The sequence below is a fragment of the Chelonia mydas genome, chromosome 7 (assembly GCF_015237465.2).
Source record: "Chelonia mydas isolate rCheMyd1 chromosome 7, rCheMyd1.pri.v2, whole genome shotgun sequence".
NCBI lineage: Eukaryota > Metazoa > Chordata > Testudines > Cheloniidae > Chelonia > Chelonia mydas.
In genome coordinates, this window is record NC_057853.1 from 41,793,369 (window position 1) to 41,818,455 (window position 25,087).

General features: G+C 40.2%; 1 long non-coding RNA gene across 2 annotated transcripts; it reads right to left on the reverse strand.

The window, feature by feature from the left end:
* Positions 1-3,776: 3,776 nt before the first annotated feature.
* Positions 3,777-24,367, reverse strand: LOC122466577. Of its 2 annotated transcripts, none has more exons than XR_006292206.1 (3): positions 24,230-24,367; positions 10,620-10,738; positions 3,777-3,859 (listed from the first exon to the last, which is right to left on the reverse strand). It is a non-coding gene; the product is annotated as an uncharacterized LOC122466577 (long non-coding RNA). The 2 variants fall into 2 exon arrangements; XR_006292207.1 differs by lacking the exon at positions 24,230-24,367 and adding an exon at positions 24,062-24,147.
* Between the last annotated feature and the right edge of the window lie 720 nt (positions 24,368-25,087).

Sequence of the window (25,087 nt, forward strand, 5' to 3'; positions counted from 1 at the left end):
TGATTATCATGCACATTGTAGGGAGAGTGGTCACTTTGGATAAGCTATTACCAGCAGGAGAGTGAGTTTGTGTGTGTGTGTTTTTTGGAAAAAAAGGGGGGGTGAGAAAACCTGTATTTGTGCTGGAAATGGCCCACCTTGATTATCATGCACATTGTAGGGAGAGTGGTCACTTTGGATAAGCTATTACCAGCAGGAGAGTGAGTTTGTGTGTGTGGTTTTTGGAGGGGGGTAAGGGGGGTGAGAGAACCTGGATTTATGCAGGAAATGGCCCACCTTGATTATCATACACATTGTGAAGAGAGTGGTCACTTTGGATGGGCTATTACCAGCAGGAGAGTGAGTTTGGGGGGGGGGGGGGGAGGGTAAGAAAACCTGGATTTGTGCTGGAAATGGCCCAACTTGATGATCACTTTAGATAAGCTATTACCAGCAGGAGAGTGGGGTGGGAGGAGGTATTGTTTCATGGTCTCTGTGTATATAATGTCTTCTGCAGTTTCCACAGTATGCATCCGATGAAGTGAGCTGTAGCTCACGAAAGCTCTTGCTCAAATAAATTGGTTAGTCTCTAAGGTGCCACAAGTACTCCTTTTCTTTTTGCGAATACAGACTAACACGGCTGTTACTCTGAAATGTGTAATACTTACTCTCAGTTCTTGAGATATTGGACCAAAGGATAATTATACTTCTAAAGAACAGACTGCACTCTGGTATGCCTCAATGTCCTGAGTACAGATAAGCTCCCCGCAAAAGTGCTTTGAATTACCTCAACCGCTTTAGCCTGCAAAACTACGCTATGTCTCCCAAGAAAAAGTTTTCATCTGTTTCTATCCAACCTAGAAAAATGACCTGGATAAACTTGCTTTACGGCATGTCAGCAGCTCTGGTCCCAGTTGGAGCTTGGGAGTAGGGCTAGTCACAAATTCTGTCAAAACTGTTTTTCTGACGGAAAACTTGGTTTACAACAAAAAAAAATGTAATAAGTGTCATCTGTCCCTGGAAAATTGATATTCTACCGAAAAACCAAGAACTTTTTGGTTTTAGGCTAAAAACGTTTCAATGTTGGAGATTTTCAATTTTGACAAAAAGTCCAGATTTTCTGCGGGAAGAAGAAATGTTTTCTGGCCAGCTCTATGTGGAAGTGCAGATGCACAAGGAATAAATGCAGAAGCAGGCAGAGAGAAGTTTAATTTTTCAGAACCTTCTACAAGGCTTCTCTCTAAATTACACTTCTTCCAGTGCAGTCACTAAGCCATTTACTTAGCTTTCAAGGTTTAAACAAAAAATCCCAACTGCACCAAAAGCCGTCTGTAGGGGCAGAGGGGAAGTTATCGTTTACCATAAATTGCAAGATCCTTGGGACAGGAGGTCTGTGTATTTCAGGTTTGTACAGGGCTGAAAACACTAGTGGTGCTTAACTGCAACTAATACTGAGAACATATGAATCTCTGTGGGGGGAAGGGGCAGAATGACAAAGGAAAAGCTGTTTTTACACTGTCCATTTTTTAAAAAGAGCTGCTCAAGTTCCTCACTGAAACAAAGCCCAGCATAACATATGGATGAGAGAGACATTCATGTTACAACCTTCCTGAGCCATATGGTTTGCTGTACTTGATGCTAAGACCATGGATGTCTCATTGCTACATCTGCATGCAGGGCTGTGAAATGCTCTCTGAATCCTACAGTCTGTGCCTAGCTTAAAGACAAGGCTGAAAAGGCCAGGAATTACTCAGAATTACCTGCTGGCAGCTGTATTGCTTTACTATAATTAATGCAAAATGCTGGGAAGCTGTTCATTGTCTGGGATTGCCACTGAACTACAAAATGATTCAGCATTTGTCCTAGACATCTGAGCATTAAGACTTGATCCTGTGAGGTAATGGCACTGGGAGCTGAGGTTGCTCAGCACCTGCCAGGATCAGGTCCTATGGATCCTTAAAAATATTCCGTGTATACCAAGGAAGTGAACATTGCATTTAGTTTTGATGCTGCAGACTGTGGAAAGCATGTAGTTTATTCATACTCAAAACTAGACTCTAAATGGGCCATGGATTAGGAAAGCATGGGCTGTGTATATTTAAATGTCCGCAGAAGGCAAATATGACAGTACAAGCTACTATTTTTTATCATAACAAAAACCTTATGCATAATTCAGATCTCATGAATAATTTGCTAAGGGACCTATTCCCAAACATATGATATTACATGAATTTCTTAGCTTTGAAAGTAAACAAAGGGAAATGTCATCCACCAGGCATAAGAAGGGACAGACAGTCTAGGCAGCCCCATGGCAATTGAAGGAACTTGAGATTAGGAGACAGCCCTTGAGGAAACAAGTCCACAGCTGTGTGAACAACTTCCACAGTTTCATCTCCAGCAATCCACATTGATACGCAGTGGATAGTGTTTCCATGAAGAAAATGAAGTATGTAGATAACATTTTAGAATCACTAATTTTATGGCAACATTACACAAAGCCTTTAAATTTCTGAAATATTTATAAGAATTGTAATGAGTTCCAAGCTGGCTGTTTATAAGCGTGCACAATTTTAAGTAGAGAAATAAAATCCACGGAAAATTGTGGCCTTGTAGGCATGCTGTCACTCCTTACATTTAGTAAGCAAGGGAATGATATCAGCTGTTATTCACCAATCTTTCCCTTATTTTTTTGTGTCTGAAATCCTTGAGTGATGTCATGGGAATAAGATTAGGAATAAGCAAATTCATTCAAATAAAACAACCTGTACCCACCCTTCTCTGCAGACCTTTGCCCAAAATTCATGCTACACATCAACTGAACATTTTTTGAGGTTTGAAAAAGGTTTGCTAATTTCTCCACTTGACCATTATTTTTGAGTTCTCACTTTGGCCCTTCCAGGTTCCTGCTGGAAGCAGAAGTCACAGTAGCTGCATATTGAGAACATATTGACAAATTTTGAGCTTAATTTTTGCAGGCTCAGGAGGTTCAGCAGCTTCAGAGAAGCACTCAAATTTATGGGTGCTTAGGTTTTGTAAAGTCTTAAATTAACAATACTATTTCCTCAATCTTAATCAAAACAAAAACCTCTTATTGGAATTGAATATGCCCCTGCTGTGTTTTAGAGACATTATGGTAGTTCATGAGACACAGGAAGTAAAATCAGCTAAAAACAAAAGTAAAACTTTTTGTTGTCCAAGCTGAAAAATGTAAAAAAGTAAACCATCTGCATTAATGGGACAGAGTTAGGTTCAATGCTCCATTTTAATCAGCTCAGGTGTTAATGCAAGGAAGGAAACCTGTTTTTTAAAAAATATTATCCCTCTTTCACAGAACTAAATCAAACATCTGCTTATTTTGAGATTCACCAATCAGAAAGGTGTGTCACAGTAATCCAACTAGAATGACATCTATATTATATCTTGGTAACCAACCTGACTGGCTATTTTAAATGATATGTTTCACTACTTCGAAAACAAGATGGAGCTCAAGTATTAAAAAATCCACAAACATGGTCACCAGTGAAGGAGAAGAATGTATCCAATGTAACTCTGCCAAATTATGCTCTGTTACAAGGGTTTAACTCAGGGTGACTTGCACCTAGGCTCTATTTTTAGCTTACCAGCCTGCACAGCTTATTCAGTTCAAAGCATCACCTTTTGAAAAACTAATTCCCAATTAAGCCATAAGTCATAAGAAAACAGTAAGGCACACAGAAATAACTATCCTTCTCTGGGAAAAGCAATAAAAAGAAAAAAGCTTATTTAATTCTCCATACAAGGAACAAAATAATCCTTCTCTTAGATCTGTAGAGGAGACTCCCAGTTGTTGGCTGGCTGTATGTTGCACTGTTCTCCCTGGACAATCTGGTCATCCTTCAATCTGCAGGGAACAATATAATTACTATTCCAGTTTAACAGCCACCAGAACACCACCTCATTATTTTCCTCTAGCATGTACTGTACCCGAGTAGGCTAAGTACTCCTTACACTATAAGCTGGAAATAACTGGTTGCTTTAGTTTTTATTTGCTTAGCCTAGATAAAGTGGTCCCTTCCCAAATAGTACAAGTTTAACCGGAGGACAGCTGGTTACACTAATTCCTTTTAGTGTAGGGGTTCATCTAGACACAAACTTGCACCAAAATAACTAAGTTGTTTTAAATTATTTTGGTGCAAGTTTGTGTGGTTACTCATTTCGTATTAGTTTTCCCCACCACCACCTCCCGTGGTGCTATTAGATTGCTGTTTGCTGACTCAAGCACAATGGAAATAGGACACTTTTATTGCAAAATAAGTGTCCGCATTCCGAATATCAAAACAAAACTCAGGGAGGGCAAATTCAAACCACTTCCAGAAACCTGAAACTCAGTCAACACAGATTAACTTCACCTAGATTCTTGGCTGTAGTATTTTAAAAAAATGTGTGTACTACATGAAACCATCATTTAACCCACGTTTGCTTTGTAAGGGTTAAACCTCAGTAAACCTTTCGAGCAGCCTAAGCTGAGGTTTGAATTTATAACAAAACCTGAAACCAAACAAGTTCACTTTGGTTTCAGTTTTCATAACAAAACATTTGCCCATCTCTCTCCTGGGGTATTTTTAGTCATAATGTAAACCATTTCCCTCAATTTGTATTTTACTAACACTTGCTTTTCCTTCATTTTTCTCAGGTTAACTTGTCCCTATTTTAGTATTCTGAGCACAGCATGAAGGTGATTGATATAATAACATTGCTCAATGTGGTCTCACAGTGTTTACTTTGGGGGCTTTTATGGAAATTCCAAGTCAGTACTTTTAAGTACAAGTATTTAAATATGCAGATTACTAAAAATATGATTATAATTTTCATCTCAAAACTTATAAATTACCATCTGCAGGTGACTTGCTCTGAGGCTTAAGAAGCAGCCTCAGATATTTTTCTAATTTTTGTACCATTCAGTTTTTAATTGACAAAAGGGCTTTAACAAAAAAAAAAGTGAATATTTATTTATTTTTGGTGTATGCAAGCCACAGCATTCTTATCAATGATGTTCAAGGTATGAAAACCTCCAGGAAGTTGTCATTTTGCAGTCTTCAACAGTATGTGTCATGGTTTGTAGCTGCCCACATTGACATAGTGGACTTTCTCTAAAACGCCACCGAAATTCTGCAGCAGCACAAATTCCATGTCTGGTACAAAACCAGTTCAGTAGGCTCCATTGCCTTCATGGTAAATCAAACCTGGGTTGACGCTGAGTGGAGTCTAAGACAAGATTATTTGTCACTTTCTCTGTGGACCATAAAGCTTGCCATGTGACATCTACTGTAAATCCCTCACCCGGTAAACTTATCCACAACATGTGACATGAGGGCAGATGACCATGTGGTGAATAGTGAAAGACTTTGAATGCTGGTGCTTCAGGTTTCATTTTAGAAATAGTGATACCCAGATTTTGGCTTCAGTGGAATTTTATTAATTTCAACCAAAACAGACACCCTCATCTAAACTCACTTATATGGTAACCAAAGGTCTTGATTCTTCCAGTGCTTATGCACATACTTAACTTTACACACATGGCTACTCCCACTGAGTCATGCAAGTCAAGGTAAGCACATGCTTAAGCATTTGAAGACTCAAGCCCTAACACTGAATGCATGAGAATCCTCCCTAGGGGAGGCTCTTTAAGTTTGGGAAACTGTTTTACTTCCCACTTGCTCTTTTTCCTTTGGTTTTCAGCTTTGGCCAGGGCTGGGGTTTTCCAAGATGCCTATGGAATTAGCCACCCAAGTCCTACTGAATATCAGTGGCATTTGGGTACCTGACTCCCACAGGTGAAAATATCTCAGTGAGACATGAACTGATATTATATTCTCATTCAAGCAATTCCCAACTTCAGGAGTCAGGTTGAATTGTTCCCGGTAGTGTGGTATTTGTTAAACTGCTCAAGCTCCTAGACTGCAGAAAAATCTGTTTGAATTGCACAGAAACCTCAGTAACAAATGGTAAGAGAGACATTGTTTAATCTCTCATTGAAAGGCAAATTAATTGAAATCAAATTCTAAAGTTTAGCTGGCTAGTATTAATCAAATGAAGCCCAATCCAAGACAGTGTTGCCAGCTCATGATTTTATCATGACTCTCATATTTGGTGTTTGTTGTAAGAGCCCCAGCTTCCGTAATTCTTTCATGATAAGCTCAGTTTTCATCTAAAAGAAAACTAAGTTTTGAGCCCCTGTGGTTGCAGAGGAAAGACTGAAAATGTGAACAGTAAACATTCAAAGGCAAATAAAAAGAACTCTACATTATTTTGGGGTCTGATGATTTGTGAATTCTTGGGTTGAGCAATACTGCTGCAATCTGTAGTCAGGTTCATTGAAATCAATGGGAAATTTGCCTGAATAAGAGTTGTTGGATTGGGGCCACTATGAAGACGACTTGTTTGTGGGTAACAGTTACTGATTTAATGAGTTTTGTGGATTATAATTTAGTTAGCTGTTGTATTAGTAAAGAGAGCTTTTCTGGCACACATCTTTACTGTACCACAGACTCCCTCTCTTGAATAGCCGCTAGAACTAAATAGTTGCCAAAATTCCACTTGATATAGGTTTGACCCATTACATGGAGAGTGGAGCTATACTAATGAATAAAGGAGGGCTTGAAGCAACAAGCTATGGCTTCTGTACTTCTGTGGAACCAGTGGCCTAGATTCATTCTATATGGCATGTAGAAGGCCAGCAGCTCAGCAAATGGACTGAATTGCAGCTCTGCAATTGCAGGTTGGGCATGGATCCTTCACTATTACTTACTTCACTACACACTGGCAGATTGCTTTTGTGCAGGATGGGTGAACTTCACTCCAACATTACTAAATGTAAGAACCATCCCCAACTTTCACCTAAAACATGTATCAAATCCATCTTTCTTCAGGTTCAGAAACGTTTTTAATTCTGCTCTTCATTTCCACAGCAACCTCTGCATTTTCTCATTCTGTCCAGCACTGAAAGCAGAGATGCTGATACTTTGATACAGGCTGCTCTCGTGGCATTTCCAGATAGAGTGGTAACCAGATGTCCTGATTCTATCACCAGGTGCATGTCAAGGATAGTTTGGATCTGGAGTTTTATTCTGGGCTCATGTCTAGTTTTTTAAGGAAAAAAAACCAGCAAGTCAGATTTATATTTGTTTCTTTAAAAAAAAAAAATCAGCTAAGAAAATATAAATACCTTGAGTGAAGCCCCTTAAAGTTCCCTCTTTCCTCACCAAACTTATCAAGCGTCCTTACACAGAGTCCTCCAGGATTACGCCACTCAGAACAAGTGCAGCTAAACTCATTTTCTAAACTCTGGCTACAAAGCACAAGCTAATTTGGATGTTTGGTATTGTAACAGTTTCTAAAAGATTTTTGAGCACTGAGAGGATGATAGAATCACAGCAGCTCTGCCTCCAGATGCCTACCCTTACTCCTATATAAACACATTAATCTTTGCTGCACAGTAATGACTGTAGATTGATCGAGAGCTAGAAGTCCTCCGTTGATTGCATAAGACCCCCATTTCTTTATTTAAATATATATGTAAAGCTTCTGAGTTAAGGATCCTTCCCTCCATTTTAGCACCTCTTAAAAGACTCAAATTGGCTTCTATAACAGATGCACACAGCAGTCTGTGGGTGAGAATTAGACAAGTACAGATTTACAATAAAAGGAAGACTCAAATGGAGAAACATTCCTTCTTTTCACCCTGTGGGGGAGCATGTTCAAATGGAGAAATCTTCACACTGCTTGAAGCTTGCTGGCTATTAACTACCTTTTTGCTGTTTTCCTATTGATTGTGCACGAGTCCCACACAATCCAGTTTATTTAACCTTTTTTTATATATATATAAGGATTGAGGAAAAAGCTTGTGCAGTGTTATTTATACAGCAATTTCACATTGTAGCCAGGGTTGCTGAGGGGAGTAGACCCATAATATTAGGGATTCTATGGATTTAGAGAAAGTTAAGCTTTCAAGTAAATATTTTAAGAATGTACTAGATGTGATAGGCAGTACTGGAAACTTGGGGGAGGGTGTCAAGATTTTTTAGAGTGATTAGTGATTTTGAACATTCAGCCATCTTGAAGGGGACTGATTTTCAGAGATGGTCACTCAGCACTTTCTGAAAATCAGGACCTTTTTAAGGTGTCTCAGTTTTTGCACATAAAATGATTAGGGTACCCCAACATTAGGGCATCAGCACTACAGTTGGTCAAAAATTTTCAATGAAAAATTTCTGAAGTAGGGCCTAAAACAACTTTTTTGTGAAAAAATGGTCAATGTTGTCAAAGTATTTTGTTTTTCCACAAAAAAATGCCATTGTTTGAATTTTAAAATATATAATCAAAATGGTTCATTTAATAAACACCAAGTTGTTAAATAAAATATAAACAGTTTGTGTAAAAGTTTGAAAACGAATCTGAGCCTGTTTTGAACACTTCAAAATGAACACAGCTTTGTAATTTTGAAATTTGAAGAATAAGTTAACTTTTTCAGCCAGCAGGAAGCCCTTCACTCATGTATAGTGCTCCAGGCAGAAATAACATGCCTTCTGTGTTCCCTGAATACAGATATGAGGATGGCCGTTAATTCAGCCAACAGGGCTCAGAGACCCAGAAGCATGTGCCTCGATTCACTGGGGAGTGGGTTGCGGCCTAGTGTTTTTCCACCCACCCAACAGGGAGGAAGTGTTAGAAGGCCAGTGGTGGAGATGGCACAAGCAACGTCTTTTTTTAATGCATGACAAGGGGTCACCAGCGCAGGTTCTTCCCCTTGCACGCTGGGAAGTAGTGTGTCTGTACTGGGCCTACACAGGCTATATGCCTCCCAGACACCAGTAACAGCAAGTACATCACCTCTTCTTTCCCCTGCTGTCGGTCTGGAACTAAGAGAATTAATGGAGTATGGTGTAGCATTGACCTTAAAACAAGAAAGAGGAGATGTACTTGCTGTTACTGGTGTCTGGGAGGCATATAGTCTGTGCAGGCCAGGTACAGAGACACTGCCTCCCAGCGTGCTAGGGGAAGAACCTGTCATAGGCCATGCTTAAACACTATGAATGAAAAAGAATTTTACCAAGATGCACAATTTTTGCACAAACTCATTTTTACAAAGTTTAAAGCGTCTTTTTGTTACCTTTTACTAATATACTTTAGTAAGAATTTATAGATAGAATTTACATTTTGCTCAGTTTGAATACTGGAATTTGACTGGCCAAATACTGTACATTCATCTGAAAGGCTGTTCTATTTTATACTGTCCATACTCCCTTGCATATATGTGAAGGAGGTGTATATTCTAAAAGGGGAGGAGAAACTGGGAAAAGGGTAGCCCCCAAGTGAGCCAATTCCACTTACTCTGGAAAACAGGAGTTTTTTAAAATAGCCACTCATATGAATAGAAAAAGGGTGGCAGTCCTTTTGAAGAATTACAGGGTCATTTTCATGCTGATTAACTTTTCAATTTTTTCAGCACATTCAGCTTGTGCCTGTTTTTCTTTAACTACAATGCTATTGTATTTACTGTTCCTTGGAGTTAGGTGCTCAACAAGTTATGCATCTTGATGGACAAAACCAGAAACCCTTCCCCTACATGGTGAGAGAATACAGACAGTGCTTTGTGTGTGAATGTGTGTGATTTCCTAGCAATATGCTCCCAGCAATGTAGCTGTATTGATACTTGTTTTCTCTCAAGTTAGGATCTGTTTTTAATTTTACTTTTCCTCATACTGTTGTGGCAGTTGCCAGCCCTGAAGAGAAGAGCTGTGGTATTTTGAAAAAGAAATGCTTTCTCTCTCCATCTGTCATGGCTGGTGATATTGTACAAATTCTCTCACAGTATATTGAGCACAGATACCTTTATTTAGCTAACTGATCCTGTGTTCCTTGCCTTTGAAAGATAAACATGATCAATTTTTTTATTCAAGTTATTGAAATTATAATGTACATAACTACAGTAAAGGTTTATATTGTAGCCCTCCTAGTCAAGTAACAGTTAGCGTAGTGTTGAGGGACACTGCAGCAGCTGTTGGAGGTATTCTGTGATTCTGTCCTCCCCGCAACCAGAATACAAATATAAGGGTTCTCATAGGAAGGAAACTACTGCACCATTTATAAAGATGCAACATGGACTCCCTGCAGCACCAGCCTCAGACTAACTGGTCTAGAAGATAGACATGTAGTTGGCCATGTGTAGTTTGTTTAACCCTTTGGAGTATCTAACTGAGTTGATCAGAAAAAGGAAAGTTTTCTGTGTGGGGGGGGGATCACATTTTTGAAAAATATGTATCTGGAACTCAGATAAAATATCAAAAAAAAATTGTGGGAAGGGATTTAAAGAAAAATTCTATTTCAGGAGAGCAGTAGTGGAATCTTTTGGCTTCCTGGCAGCCTTCTGAGGCGGCAGAGAGCTAGGGTGCTCAGCCTTGGCAGCATTCCTGGAAGCAGGCCGAAAGTAAAATTTACAATAGCTTTGCAGGCAGGCAGTTGGGGAGCTGTCATTTGGATTTTCTTGATTTTTTTTTTTAAATCAAAGTTTAAAAGGGCTTTTTTTCCTTTATCCAGAAATGATAAAGGACATTCTGACCAGTTCTTGTCTCTAATACTGTTAGTTGCAGTATAACACTTACATCTTGCTGCCAATATGATCAAACCTGCTGGAGTCTGGTGGCTTTTTGCATAGGAGAGCGAAGGAGCAGTGGGCTCCATTTGTCCTCTGCATCTGTACTTGTGTAATCAGAATCTGCCCCTGCAATATATAAATAAGAAGAACTGCCATGAGAGGAGCAAAGACCCAAGGATATTGGAGCTATGTGAAAATCAGGTTCATTAATGAACCTCTTACTTCAGTTTTCACTTGTGTGAACATATATTTTGGTCTCTGTCTGCCTGGCTTCCCCAGCTCTTAAGTTTCACATTGAGATTTGGATGCAAAAACTCAAAGTTAAATAAAAAGAAAAGGAGTCTAAGGTGCCACAAGTACTAACAAATTTATCTGAGCATAAGCTTTCATGAGCAACTGCTCACTTCATCGGATGCATTCAGTGGAAAATACAGTGGGGAGATTTATATACACAGAGAACATGAAACAATGGGTGTTACCTTACACACTGTAAGGAGAGTGATCAGTTAAGATGAGCTATTACCAGCAGGAGAGCAGGGGTGGGGTGGGGGGAAGAAAACCTTTTTTAGTGATAATCAAGGTGGGCCATTTCCAGCAGTTGACAAGAACGTCTGAGGTACAGTGGGGGTGGGGAAATAAACATGGGGAAATAGTTGTACTTTGTGTAATGACCCATCAACTCCCAGTCTCTATTCAAGCCTAAGTTAATTGTATCCAGTTTGCAAATTAATTCCAATTCAGCAGTCTCTCATTGGAGTCTGTTTTTGAAGTCTTTTTGTTGAAGAATTGCCACTTTTAGGTCTGTAATCAAGTGACCAGAGAGAATGAAGTGTTCTCCGACTGGTTTTTGAAGGTTATAATTCTTGACGTCTGATTTGTGTCCATTTATTCTTTTATGTAGAGACTGTCCAGTTAGACCAATGTACATGGCAGAGGGGCATTGCTGGCACATGATGGCATATATCACATTGGTAGATGTGCAAGTGAACGAGCCTCTGATAGTGTGGCTGATGTGATTAGGCCCTATGATGGTGTCCCCTGAATAGATATGTGGACACAGTTGGCAACGGGCTTTGTTGCAAGGATAGGTTCCTGGGTTAGCGGTTCTGTTGTGTGGTGTGTGGTTGCTGGTGAGTATTTGCTTCAGGTTGGGGGGCTGTCTGTAAGCAAGGACTGGCCTATCTCCCAAGATCTGTGAGAGTGATGGGTTGTCCTTCAGTATAGGTTGTAGATCCTTGATGATGCGTTGGAGAGGTTTTAGCTGGGGGCTGAAGGTGATGGCTAGTGGCGTTCTCTTATTTTCTTTGTTGGGGCTGTCCTGTAGTAGGTGACTTCTGGGTACTCTTCTGGCTCTGTCAATCTGTTTCTTCACTTCAGCAGGTGGGTATTGTAGTTGTGAGAATTCTTGAAAGAGATCTTGTAGGTGTTTGTCTCTGTCTGAGGGGTTGGAGCAAATGCGGTTGTATCTTAGAGCTTGGCTGTAGACAATGGATCGTGTGGTGTGGTCTGGATGAAAGCTGGAGGCATGTAGGTAGGAATAGTGGTCAGTAGGTTTCCGGTATAGGGTGGTGTTTATGTGACCATAGCTTATTAGCACCGTAGTGTCCAGGAAGTGGATCTCTTGTGTGGACCGGTGCAGGCTGAGGTTGATGGTGGGATGGAAATTGTTGAAATCATGGTGGAATTCCTCAAGGCTTCTTTTCCATGGGTCCAGATGATGAAGATGTCATCAATGTAGCGCAAGTAGAGTAGGGGCATTAGGGGACGAGAGCTGAGGAAGCGTTGTTCTAAGTCAGCCATAAAAACTTTGGCATACTGTGGGGCCATGCGGGTACCCATAGCAGTGCTGCTGATTTGAAGGTATACATTGTCCCCAAATGTGAAATAGTTATGGGTAAGGACAAAGTCACAAAGTTCAGCCACCAGGTTTGCCGTGATATTATCGGGGATAGTGTTCTTGACGGCTTGTAGTCCATCTTTGTGTGGAATGTTGGTGTAGAGGGCTTCTACATCCATAGTGGCCAGGATGGTGTTATCAGGAAGATCACCGATGGATTGTAGTTTCCTCAGGAAGTCAGTGGTGTCTCAAAGATAGCTGGGAGTGCTGGTAATGTAGGGCCAGGGAGGGAGGGAGGGAGGGAGTTTACATAGCCAGACAATCCTGCTGTCAGGGTGCCAATGCCTGAGATGATGGGGCGTCCAGGATTTCCAGGTTTATGGATCTTGGGTAGCAGATAGAATACCCTTTTTTTTCCCCGAATCTTTTTGCAAATACAGACTAAGACGGCTGCTACTCTGAAACCTGTCAAAGTTAAATGAAACTCTGCTCTCCTAGGTGAGTTTAATACCACAACACCATGCAAAACAATGGATTTCTTATGGTGTCAAAATGAAACCTTGACTAGTGAACTCTGGCTCCAGCTTTACCCAAAGGTTTTAATCTTTTTTTGGTTTGAGTCTCCTGAAATCTGGGGACATTCATGTGCACTGCAGGAGTTATTGCAACTGTTTTGCAGAGCTGTAAAGTGTTGCTGATCTTAGGACTCTCTCACACTGCAAATATGCATACAGCACAACAAGCCCATGGTATGCCCACATCTTGAATACTGCATGCAGACAGGGGCAGCAGGTTTGTATAATTTTTGGTGGTGCCCAGAACAGGTCCAAGTCCTGCCCCTCCTTTCCCCTCCCCCACCCCCCGCAACCTAAGGTTCTAGGAGGGAATTTGGGTACGGGTTGCCAGCTCTGGGCTGCAGCAGGGGGTTGGGGTGCAGGAGGGGTTCAGCGCTTACCTCTGGCAGCTCCTGAAAGTGGCCCACACACCCCTCTGGCAGCAGCTAACAGATGGGGGAGCCGGGGGTCTCCATGCACCACTTCCCACAGGAACTGCCCCTGCATCTCCCATTGGCCACAGTTCCAATGCCAGAGTCGGTGCTCTGGGCGGGAGTGCGCGCGCACACACGCACAGCCACCCCACAGGGGCCGCAGGGACATGCTGGCCGCTTCCGGGAGTGGCGCGCCACCCAGAGCAAGGCAGGCAAGAAGCCGCTTTAGCCCCGTTGTGCTGCCGGTGGTGGCTGCGGGGGCCCCCAGGCCCTTTTTAATCACCCGGAGGCAGCAGGCAGGGCCGGAACACACTTTAGGGAGGCGTGGGAGGTAGCAGGCAGGGCCGGGGGAGACTCGGCCCCAAACATTGGTGGATCTGGGCCCCCCATGCTCTGAATATTCCTGGAGCATGGGCACCAGGGGCCCATACAACTTGACACCCCTGCATGCAGATGTGGTTGCCCCATCTCAAAAAAGAGATATATTGGAATTGGAAAAGTTTCAAAAAGGGCAACAAAATGATGAAGGATATGGAATGGCTGCTGTATGAGGAGAGATTAATAAGACTGGGACTTTTCAGCTTGGAAAAGGGATGGGGCTATGGGGGGATATGATAGAGGTCTATAAAATCATGACTGGTGTGGAGAAAGTAAATAAGGAAGTGTTTTATACTCCTTCTCATAACACAAGAACTAGGGGCCACCAAATGAAATTAATAGGCAGCAGGTTTAAAAAAAACAAAAGTAAGTATTTTTTCCCCACACAATGCACAGTCAACCTGTGGAACTCCTTGCCAGAGAATGTTCTGAAGGCCAAGACTATAGCAGGGTTCAAAAAATAAAAAAATAAAAAACATTAGATTAATTCATGGAAGATAGCCATTGATGGACCTATTAGCCAGGATGGGCAGGGATAGTGTCCCTAGCCTCTCTTTGCCAGAAGCTGGGAATGGGCAACAGGGGATGGATCACTTGGTGATTACCTGTTCTGTTCATTCCCTCTGGGGCACCTGGCATTGGCCGTTGTTGGAAGACAGGATCCTGGGCTAGGTGGACTATTGGTCTGATCCAGTATGGCCGTTCTTATGACCCTTCTCAATCTGGGTTCAGACTCTTTCCAGTCTGAGGAGAGTCTGAATTCAAGCTTCCAGTCTGGCCCATGGTATAAGCAAATCTTAATTTATACTCAGATCCATGTTTGTGGCCAGATTTAGTTCAGAGAGGTCTGGATTTAGGTTACTAATCCAGGTTCCTTTTTCTATCATCTTCCATTAGAAAGCAGTGTGGTAGGACAGTGAGACCTGCCAAAACATCTCCTTAGGAGAGAAAATACAGTTGCCCTCAAGCCACTTGGACCCATGGCAAGTATCTGGACTAGTGCAGATCCACCTCAGAATCCAAGGGTCAAAAAATTGGCAAACCTCACCTTTCACTGAGGATTACTGCACTGACTATATTTATTTTCATTTTTATTTCAACAGCAATGTCTGAGTTTACTCTAAAATGATGTTAATTACAGAATTCAGCATCAGGTTACAGCAGAAAGCAGTGGTTCTTACTGCAGGATTTAGGTCCTGCTTGCCACAGTTTACAGGGCTTATTTAAGTTGAACTCAAATGAAAAAAAGGGCCAGATTCTCAGCCAGTGTAAGCAATCATAGCTCCATTGAATGGAAATCAGTGAAGCTATGCTAATTTACACCAAGTAAGATCTTACCTGAAAGGTTAATTATGTAGGAAACCTCACTGTAATGTCTGATTAAGTGCAAATTCAGAATCTTGCATTGATGATTATTCCATACTAATGTTAGAGGCAGAAGGCTAGAGCCACAATTGCTAACATTAATAGAGCACAGGCATTGCTACAATGAAGGTATGACCCCCCCCCCCCCCCCAAAAAAAAAAAAAAAAGCACATAGGAATGGGAGAGTGCAGAAGCAACCCTATCCTCATTCAAATTCTGCTTTGACAATGCCTGGCTTCTCATACAATGAGAACTTAAAGAACAAGAACAAAAGAAGGAAAAAATGTACAGCATGATTAAAAATACCAACATCAGCGCAACCCACTTGCATGGAAATTGTGGCTTCTCTTAAGAGGTAGGGAACAGATTTGTCATGTGTTTCTACGGAAACAAGATGGGACTGCAGTGATTTCAGTGGAACTACTCAGGTACTTACAATTAAGTAAGTGCAGAGTGTTTTGCTGGATCAGGGCCATAGTGTTCAGCGCTTTGCAGGCTCATGTCCTACATCAGCAGAAAAGCAAAGAGTGACTGTAGGGGAAGGTGAGAATGAAGGAGAGTTTCTCCCTCCCTTCTTCTTCCTATCAGTGTGGGTAGTTGTGGGGGCTGGGTGGAAAGGAGCGTAGAAGTGTATATTTCATTTGTTCTCAGTGGCAATATTTGTTAGGATCTGAGGGCACAGCTCCTCTGGGAAATATTCTGAGGTCTTGCTTAAGCTGTCCATCTCTTGGCATAGCATGAATAAAAGGAAAAAATCAGCCTGTGGCAGCTGAATAAAACAAAATTGGCCTTTGACCCTTTAGTGAAGGTAATTTCTTTACAACATGTTGGTTGTTTTGTTTTTCTTTTTTCACTGAGAAACTAATATCAGAGTCAGGGACTTGTCTGTTTACCTCACCCATGCAAAGAGGGTGAATGACTGTTCAAGAGGTACCTCAATCAAGACGTTGTTTGCACAATTCTGGACTGTCTTGAAAGCTACTGTCCTTTCAGAGGGATTGTTTAACCCACTGATATGGGCAGGCAAAAGCCGCTCTCCTTGGATCTGAAGTAGGAGCCTGATCCTGTGCCCATTCATGTCAATGCAAAGCTTCCACTGATTTCAGTGGTGCAGGAACAAGGCCTAGGTTTTTCACACTAATGTGACATAGTAGTAGTATTGTTTTAGTACAAAATAGCCCTAGTCTGTGGCACTAGCTCCAGCAAACTCGTACTGTTCGATGCAGGAAATGACAGAAGCCTATATGCTGAGAACCTCAATTGTCTCCAAATAGATCAACAAAGCAAACTGGAGATGTCCCAACCAGCAAAGTTTCTCTTCAAATTCAGAAATATTAGGATCTCAGGGTTTGGGGAGTTTTTTGTTCATTAGAAAGAGATGGAGTGCCCATGAAAAAAGGTGCAGCCCTGGATTCCAAACCCTCCCCCAGTTTTCAGGGTAGGCTGATCTAATTCCTAGAGCTTTTTGAAATCTAAAGTTTGTTTCCATTAGAGCTGTCGATTAATTGCAGTTAACTCAAAAATTAATCATGATTAATTGCACTGTTAAACAATAGAATACCAATTGAAATGTATTAAATATTTTGGATTTTTTCCTACATTTTCGAATATATTGATTTAAATTACACCATGGAATATAAAGTGTAGAGTGCTCACTTTATACTATTTTTATTATAAATATGCACTGTAAAAATAGTATTTTTCAATTCTCCTCATACAAATACTGTAGTGCAATCTCTATTGTGAAAGTCCAACTTACAAATGTAGATTTTTTGTTACATAACTGCACTCAAAAAACAAAACAATGTAAAACTTTAGAGCCCACAAGTCCACTCAGTCCTACTTCTTGTGCAGCCAGTCGCTAAGACAAACAAGTTTGTTTATATTTACGGGAGATAATGCTGCCCGCTTCTTATTTACAATGTCACCTGTAAGAGAGAGCAGACGTTCACATGGCACTTTTGTACCCAGCATTTCAAAGTATGTTCGTGCCAGATATGCTAAACATTTGTATGCCCCTTCATGCTTTGGCCACCATTCCAGAGGACATGCTTCCATGCTGATTACACCTGTTTAAAAAAAAAAAAAAGAGCGGTAATTACATTTGTGACTGAACTCCTGGGGGGAGAATTGTATGTCTCCTGCTTTGTGTTTTATCCACATTCTGCCATATATTTCATGTTACAGCAGTCTTGGATGATGACCCAGCACATGTTGTTTGTTTTAAGAACACTTTCACTGCAGATCTGACAAAAACACGAAGAAGGTACCAATGTGAGATTTCTAAAGATAGCTACAGCACTCGACCCATGATTTAAGAATCTGAAGTGCCTTGCAAAATCTGAGAGGGACAAGGTGTGGACCATGCTTTCAGAAGTCTTAAAAGAGCAACACTCCGATGCAGAAACTACAGAACCCAAACCACCAAAAAAGAAAATCAGCCTTCTGCTGGTGACATCTGACTCAGATGATGAAAATGAACATGCGTTTGTCTGCACTGCTTTGGATCATTATCAAGCAGAACCCGTCATCAGCATGGACATATGTCCTCTGGAAGGGTGGTTGAAGCATGAAGGGACATATGACTCTTTAGCGCATCTGACACATAAATATCTCACAACGCCAGCTAAAACAGTGCCCATGCAAACGCCTGTTCTCACTTTCAGATGGGATTGTAAAGAAGCAGACAGCATTATCTCCTGCAAATGTAAACAAGTAATATTTGAGCGATTGGCTGAACATGAAGTAGGAGTGAGTGGACTTATAGGTTCTAAAGTTTTATATTTTGTTTTTGAGTGCAGTTATAAATGTATAGTTATGTACAAAAAATAAGTTCAACTTTCATGATAGAGATTGCACTACAGTACTTCTATTAGGTGAATTGAAAAATTAGTATTTTATTTTTACAGTGCAAATATTTATAATAAGAAATATAAAGTGAGCTTTGTACACTTTGTATTGTGTTGTAATTGAAATCAATATTTGAAAATGTGGAAAACATCCAAAAATATTTATATAAATGGTATTCTATTATTGTTTGATCGTGCGATTAATTTGTTTAATCTCTTGACAGCCCTAGTTTCTATACAATAGGGATGTTCAATGAAGTCCGGTGCTGTATCCCCAGAGGTGTCCCTGACACCTATATGATTACAAACCATTGAAGCGATCTATGGAATAATAAGTGTATCAGGAAACAGGACATTGATCCCTCTAAAAAAAAAAATGCAATGTTACCAAAGGCTTTCAGTACATTGGCAGCTCCTTTTAATTTGTACCTGTAGCTTTGCTTTAGTCACAGCTGTTTCTTACAGCTAAGTCTCGTATTCCACTGACAGGCTGAGTCCAGTGCAAGAAAGTAGTGCAGAAGTAGTGAGAAATCTCACTAGTGCATAAACTTTCAAAGTTACAGTCAAGCAGGATTGATAAAAGCTGGCCAGTGAAAAATTACAGATATCTCCTATGCAACGCCAAAGACTTATACAAACAGTAGAATGTTCAGAACTGTAGGCTAGTTGCCACCAGGTTCCCTTTTATCTGGGAGATTCAAGCAGCAAGTAAAACTTGATACAAATTAATATCTTACTCGAATGTGGCTCGGCAGATATTTTGCTGGCATCCTAGAAATATCCAATTTGCCATTGTAACAAAAAGGAAATGTGTTGAAGAGAAGGTCAGACACAGACTTCCTTTATGGAAAATATAAATGTATATAAAGGTCACTCTGACCATTTCCTCAAACTACTCAGCTCAGACCATATTATAGTACATTTGTACAAGAACACAGGTTGGAGAATTTCATCTGGTTACTCCAATACTCAGCCAGTATCTAGTGTATAACTCTTCTGGAATCATTTGGATCTTGTGTTTTTGCGCTCAGGGAGGTTCAGGCAGGCAGGGATTGAGTGCTAAAATGGGCAATTTGTATATTCTTTAAGATTACCTAAAAAATCAAAGGCCAGCAAACAAAAACAAATCTCTGCTAAAAACAAAATCATTCTGATTTATGCCCTCTAAAATTAGGAGCTCTAGTGCTAAACAGAGATTGTTTGTAACCTGTCCTGTTGTGAAATGTGACTATGTTGCAACCCACATAGTATGTAAAATACATAAGGGTACACAATCATACCTTGAAGTCCCAATTCACATCTTCAAGTGTTTGTGGAGGTCAGGCCCTAAAACTGTAGAGAGGAGCGTGTAAAGCTAGTATGGAAGCCTTAATTCTGATATTTCAGGCTCTTGTCAGTCTAAGCCAAACCCTTCATATTATATTGGTGAGGGTTTGTATTATCATGGCAGCCAGAGGTGAAGAAGAGCTGTTAGATCATCCAGTCAATCTCGAGGCCAATACAGCACTGCTCCCTTCATTACATTTTCTAACACATTGCCCAATCTAGCTTTAAAAAGTATCAAGTGAGGAGTGACCAACACTTCCTTTGGGAGACTTTCACAACCTAATCCATTACATGGTCAGGAACTTTTCCCTTGACAGTCCAGTCCAAATTTTTGCTATTTTAATTTTTCCTCATTACTCCTAGTTAAACCCCCCATATCCTTGGTGTGATGGTAAGAACCATATCCTGAGCTCTACCACAGCTCTAAGGCCGTGATGTGATGGGGATTCTGTGTGGTTTACTCTCACATATGTTTCCTCCAGTGCATGTATTTTTGTGCCTTACTGCTGGCAGCACTGCAAGAACATGATAGCTTTGAAACTCTGTTTTCTCCAGGTCTGAAAAAAGAATAAAAGTAGTATTCAGGTCAGCTTATCTAGGGCCTGCCTGCACTGGAAGGTGGGAATGAGCTACGCTCAGCAACTGGAATGATCTTCTTGCATCGAGCAAGAGCTTGTCCAAGTGTGCCCAGGAGGCTTGTGCTGCGGGCCAAAAAAGGAGGTAATCATTGGGATGAAGTGATTTACCAAAGGCCATATGACAGGTCAGTGGCAGAGGCAGGAATAGAACCAAGTCTCCTGAGTCCTAGTCCAGCACCCCACCCAGTGGATTTTACTACCAGTTGCACTGTAACATTATCTAGTAATATTAGTCTAATACACTGGGTGTGTATATTTGCTTCAATAAGGTTAATTACAACAAATATTCTATATACTGTCTATATAGACCATAGACTATATTTTTCATTTCATTTATGTGAAGTATCCAAGAATAGTCTGCTTTCAACTGAAACAGAATGTGCTTTTGCCCTTCATCCTTATTCATGGGGCATAGTGCTTGTGGGCTGGACCACATACAATGAAGTTAGAGAACTATTATTTGTATGGCAGCTGTATGGTATTGTTTATTGCAGGAGAGTAAGCCCACATTGTGTTCTCATTGGTTTTCCTGTTTTCTAGTTTTCAAATCTTTGCATTTTGACACTGTACTATCAGTCAGGAAAGCTTACCCCTATTAAATAGCACTAAATGTATATATAAGTGCTTACAGAGACCCCATTCTGAACTATTTAGACATGTGCTTTGCCTATAGTCATAGAAATGGAACCCGACCTCCCAAATGCTTACTCATGTAAGCAGCTCTTTCTTATTCATGCCTTTGGTTTCATTCAAGTCAATGGGATGATTGCTGTGAGGAAGACTTTTCAGGATTGGGTCTAACACCTGGGCCCTAAAAAGTTGCTCTCTTTCAGTATTTAACATCAGATTTAGTGGCTGGTATATTAGATGAGCTCATCTTTTAACTTGCAGAGTTTGATATGTTCTGTCAGTTTCATAATATCGTACATTAGGTTTATCAGGTGGTACATTAATATTTTTGAAATGAATGCATTTGATTTTATATCAGTTTTTGAACTTGGGTTATACACACATCTCATGGTAGGAATGTTTGATTTATTATTGCATGAAGTATCGTGTTCAGCTGGTGTGGCATCAGGTGATGCCTTCCTAAATAGTGGATGCATTTCCTGAATTTTGTTCAATGTTTATAAAATGTGGTAACCAAGTTAAGAGATCTGATATGCTTTCAGAACATCATGGCCTGTAGCCAAACAGGAGCACTCAGAGTATAAAAGCATGAGTCAGAACTCATTAACCCTGTCACATCAGTGTTGCCAGTTTTACAAACCATAAAATATGCAGGAGAGGTGTAAACTGTTAGTTGCTTCACTTCGTCCTGGTTAAAATGTATGTATATGCATTTAGATGCTGCACAGTACAGTACATTTTACATGAAAATTTGATTTTATACTACTTAAATGATATACTAGACTCTGTAGGTGGTAGCTTCCTTTTTAGTACATTTAAAAAAAGACTGCCATAAGTATTTGCCATAACCTTGTCAAGCTGTCATGTTTCTTTCATTATTTCCTAAGAGTTGCTGGTTACTGATTTGTTTGTGTTTGATGAGATGTTCTCTTTTCTAGTCAACTTGATCCTTTGCCTGATTATGTCAGGGCTGCCCACACACCATTATCAAGTTAAAACTAAATGTGTGTTGTGTATCCTGTAGAACAGACCATCCTTATGAGGCAACCTCCCACCCTGATAGTGGAGGCAGCTATCTCCAAATCAAGTCAGAACAATTCTACAACTAGAAGAACATCTCAGCAACAGTTTTTGTTGGTCCCTTAGGGTGGGGTTGTGTGCATGCGTGAGAAATATTTTCAGCTGGCAAGGTCCTTTAAAAAGGCTTGTTTGCTGTGTTCAGGAAACAGTGCTAGCTATGACCATGTTGGATAACATCAAGCATGATTCTGCAAATTGTCCCAATAATAAGCAATCAAAGAGAAAGGGCCTATGCAGTAGAATGGCTTCTAAAATGCTGCTTTTCAAATCTCAGAGAGACTTGTGTGATTGTTTGATTCTATGTTGCCTCAAAATGTCTGTCATGAATCACCGCTTTACTTCCACAATCAACCATCCACTTCTTTACATACAAGCTATTGCTAAGAATTAACTAGTTTTTTATCTTTACATACAGTAAATTTTAAACACTACTTAATGGCAATGAACGAAGTGTCAAAAGAAACATCTACAGAAGAGAAGGGAATTAGAAGAGAGAACCAGTTAAAGACAGATAGAAGGCAGTCACAGAGGAAGGGGTGGGAGAGGCAGAAGAGGCCACAGAGATGCGTCAGGAATGTAGCAAAGGTTGGATATTGTTAACTTACTTCACTGTGGATTAATAGGAAGACTTACTGTGACCTCATTTTCTAGCCTTTCTTGATGTACTGAATATGGTTCTGATTTATCCAAACCAAAACAAGGCCTTTGGCTAGGTATGGCTTCTAGAAATGAGCCAGAACTTCAGGTTATTCCCCATATCTTAATTCCTGATTTGAAAGCAGTTTTTCATCTGACAGGTCAAACTCAAAAGATACTAAAATTCAATTATTCTTCTGTTCTACTTGCCAAACTAAAAGGGTGTCAAATAAAAGGAATTAAGTGGATAAATTGTATCAAATAAACCAACACTGAAAGCAAAATACTAGAGTTTTACCACTGTAGTAATTGCTTAGTTATTTGGAAACTTGCAATTAGCACTAATGAATCAGAGCTTCTCTCTGGTGCCTGTGACAATAGAACATTTTACCGTCATGACAGTAAACAGAGATGTTACATGAGTGACTGATGTAACTCCAAGCTTTACTACTCTGTCAGGCTACAGGTAAAAAAAGAGTTCCAAGCTTTGCATTTAACTTCTAAAACTTTCATTGATTCTGCTCCAGTTTAAGCTGGAAATACACAAATTGACACATTTGAACAGACCACTAGTCTATCTAGTTTGGTGTACTGTCGCTAACTGTAGCCAGTGGTGGATGGATTCAGAATAAGGCATAATACCTCTTCCCTCCTTACCCCCATGTAATTCATTGGGTGCAATACTATGCCATGGAAGAAAATTTCTTCCTTACCCCAGCTAGGGATAAGCATATGCCCTGAAGCAAGAGCATTGAGAGCTCTTATGTCTTCATCCCTGCTAGATGTTATTTTTGTTTGTGTAAATGTCTAATCCTATTCTGAAACACTAATATTTCTGAATCCTGTGTGTTTTGCACAGGTTAGATTACAAGTTGGTTTTTTAATTTATTTTCAGGAGCTGCTTTTTTTTTTTTAAGTGTTGAGTGCTCCCTTCTGATAGAACAGTTAAATAGGGCTAATTTATACCATTAGTCCGTATTCTTCTACCATATTTATTTATACCATTAGTCCATATTCTTCTACCATATTTTCTCTCCTTTCAGTACTAAGAAACCTGTGGGCAGAATTCTGTTCAGTGGATTTCAGTAGTTCCTCTCAGTCTTATTTGTGTACCAGCAGAATCTGGCCCCTTTTCTTAATTCTATCTTGCATGCAATTTGAGATCCACCCTGTATTGATTCTAGTTACTTTGACTGACATTCTCTCATCTGTTTCTGGTAAGGATAATTTCAAATCAATGAAACTAGAGTAAGTTCTACTTGATGTAACAGCTGACAAGTGTCAGACATACAGGTCTAAATTTTCCATCGTGCCTATTGATTCTGGTTTCCCAACTTGACACCTAAAGGGACTTTTCTGTGAGAAGGTACTCAGCACTTTTTGAAAATTATGCCCTTTTGCATCTCCAGTTCAACATTCAAAAATCAAGGCACCAAAAATCAATCACTTTTAAAAATGTAGACCGCAATACAAATTTTAAAAAAGTTAAAATTACTTGTATCCAATTCATCCCATCTCCGACTATTTTAAACCAAATCTTTATCTGGATTCAAAATGGTTCATCAGCTAATACAATACAGGCAAGAGCTTGTTTTATTTCTCTTAATTTATTCTTGTCCCTCACATTTCTGCAGCGGATATTTTTATTGTTGACATACACAGAGTACACTTCATCAGCTTTCTTATACACTGCACCATAGAAGAAGAAACACTTGATCTTACTTGGCTTGTCTGTTGCTAGAACATTTTCCAGATGGGCACAAACCCTGCAGCCTGTCACAGCGGAAGATGAAAAGGCTGTACAGCTGCAGTCCTGCCACTTGGGGAGAGGGTTCTGTCAATCTGCTAATTATCTAGAAATAAGTTGGAGGATTGAATTTCTCTGCTCACCTGTACTGCAGTCTGCATCACACCTCTGGTTTCGTGCCAGGCAACATTACAAGTTTCATCCTGTTTGAACACTAAAGCTACAATTGTGGACAAGTGTTTGTTACTAGCATTCTTATAATTCAGCTTAAGGTATTTTTCTGCTTTGTATTGATCTGTAGAAATGTTTTACCATCTTCCTGAATATATAAATGTTTAAAAAAATATATCTTTCTAATTCAAATGGAAAGCTAAATGGGGCTAGCAACAATCAAGTTAACTTCCTTAGGATGTGGAGGCCTTGCCATTCCAAAGCCCAAAAGGGAGGAATTAAAATCTAAACCTTCAGCCCACTAAGCTAATTAAGGACATAGAACAAAAGAGTTTGTGTGTGTGTGAAAGCATGAGTTGATTCTCATGCAGGATTTTATGGAGGCCAAAAGAGAATAGTCAATGACTGAAAGTCACAGTGAATCTGAGAAACAAGAGAGGAGGAGGAGTCTGGAAGAGAGTGGGAAGATCAAACAGTGCTCCTGAGGAGTCCCCAGCACCCAAGCTGTAAATGCAAGCAACAGGAACAGTCAAGATTAGAGTTGTGGCAAACTATTAAATTAACCATTGTATAGGGTTGTAGTAGACTGTTCTGGAGAGTGGTATTTACCTACTAGTCAGTGGTGTGGTGAGACTTAATATTTGTACATAGCTTTGAGAGCCTCAGATCAAAAGGTTCTAGTGAAATGCTAAGTATTTATTAATATCCTTACCATTTACTGAGCCCCTGTATGTCACTTTCCCTTAATATTGTGTGGTGTGCTAATAGAGTTTGGTTGAGGAGAGGGGTTGAAGTTCTCAGGTTTTAGAATAGTACATTTGTTTTCAATC